The sequence below is a fragment of the Aplysia californica genome, unplaced genomic scaffold, assembly GCF_000002075.1.
Source record: "Aplysia californica isolate F4 #8 unplaced genomic scaffold, AplCal3.0 scaffold00424, whole genome shotgun sequence".
In the NCBI taxonomy this organism is placed as follows: Eukaryota; Metazoa; Mollusca; class Gastropoda; order Aplysiida; family Aplysiidae; genus Aplysia; species Aplysia californica.
Window position 1 is genome coordinate 29,934 of NW_004797694.1, and position 1,585 is coordinate 31,518.

Consider the following 1,585-nt stretch of genomic DNA (forward strand, 5'->3'; position numbering starts at 1 on the left):
TGAGGCAGCGCTATCTACTAGTAGTAACAACTCAAAACTGCCAAAATCTGGAATACGCCCTTTCGTGTGACAGGCGACGGGTTTGCTCTGTCCCCTGTCTACGTGTCATTTCTGTCCGTCTCCCGGGTGTGTTTCCGATTCTCGGCGCCTCTGGGACATTTACACGTCGCTAGATTCTACCTCAGAATTACAACGTTCTTTCCGACATTTATGGTTGTTTTTAATAACCAAGACCTTGAGGTCAGAAACCTAATGTTTTATCTGTTCTATCAAAATCGTAAGGTTATTCTGAGTCGTTGTCATTTATTCAAAGAATTGCGTTCGAAAAAGCTTGATGTGATGTGAAGCTCAAAATCTCTTGTCAAATTTCTCAAAACTAGGTTGGCGGGTGCTCTGGTGTGGTTTGCTTCTTCTTTCCTGTCAAGCATCTATCGTCCTTATCTCTCCTCCTTCTTTTTTGTGTTTGTTACTCTCTTGTAACGCCTCTAATCTTCGGCACTTATATGACCTTATTGTGTTGCAAGTGCCGTAAAACACTTACTAAACCTCAAAACTCAAAACTAGGTGATGAGCAGATAGAACTTTGCAATTCTGAGGAAGCGATTTATTGGGCTTCGACCCCGGGTGGATTTTCCCTCGTGATACATCATGTAAATTCGGACACAGATAACACGAACGCGGGAAACCCGAAATAACGGATAGCTCGTAGATCTACAATTTGCCATTCTTCAATTGATATCTCTTTAATTTGGGGTTATCAGATAACCTGAATAATGGATGCATTATTATGTCGAACACATCAATTGTCAATCCCCGCGTATTTGATTTATTTATCCATGCCTGACTGTAGTTATTATTTTCCTTTCTTCTCAATGTCTCTGGAGCTCACCGAAATCGACGTTCTTGGAAAGACACATTACATGTCTAATAGGATGTCGTCGATGGTCTAGGGGTTAGGCTGTCCGGCTTGTGGCCGACAGGCCGTGGGTTAGAACACCTTCTGGGGCCCGACATTGTGTCCTTGGTAAAGGCATTTTACACGAGTTTTCCTCACTCCACCAAGTGGAAATGGGCAGCCGGCTAAACGCAAGGAAAGAGTTTGTCAGTTCGTTGGTGTGTGAGTGAACGCTTTATCAATAGCTTGCACTGTATGCTTAATGTGAGGCCGAGAATGCGTCTGAGTTTTTTCCTACAGTCTGTTGGGATAATAATACATGTACGGACTAGTTGCTCAGCGAACACAACTTGCTGCAGAACATGGACATGCGGTATATAAATGCAGTTGTATTGTCGCTGTTGCTGATGTTGTTGCTGATGTTGTTGTTGTTGTTGTTGTTGTTGTTGTTGTTGTTGTTGTTGTTGTTGTTGTTGTTGTTCTTCTTCTTCTTCTTCTTCTTCTTCTTCTTCTGTAACCCCCCCCCCTCCTATTCTACCTCCAGTAATTTTTTTTCTTCAAAATATTGGCGGCGGGTGCAAGATCTATATTTTTCTTGAACATCAAAACTGGAAATCTTTGTACAATTCCAGTTTCGTGCCAGAATCTCCCCGGTGGCTTGTTTCCAAACGTAGATTCGAAGAGTCCAAA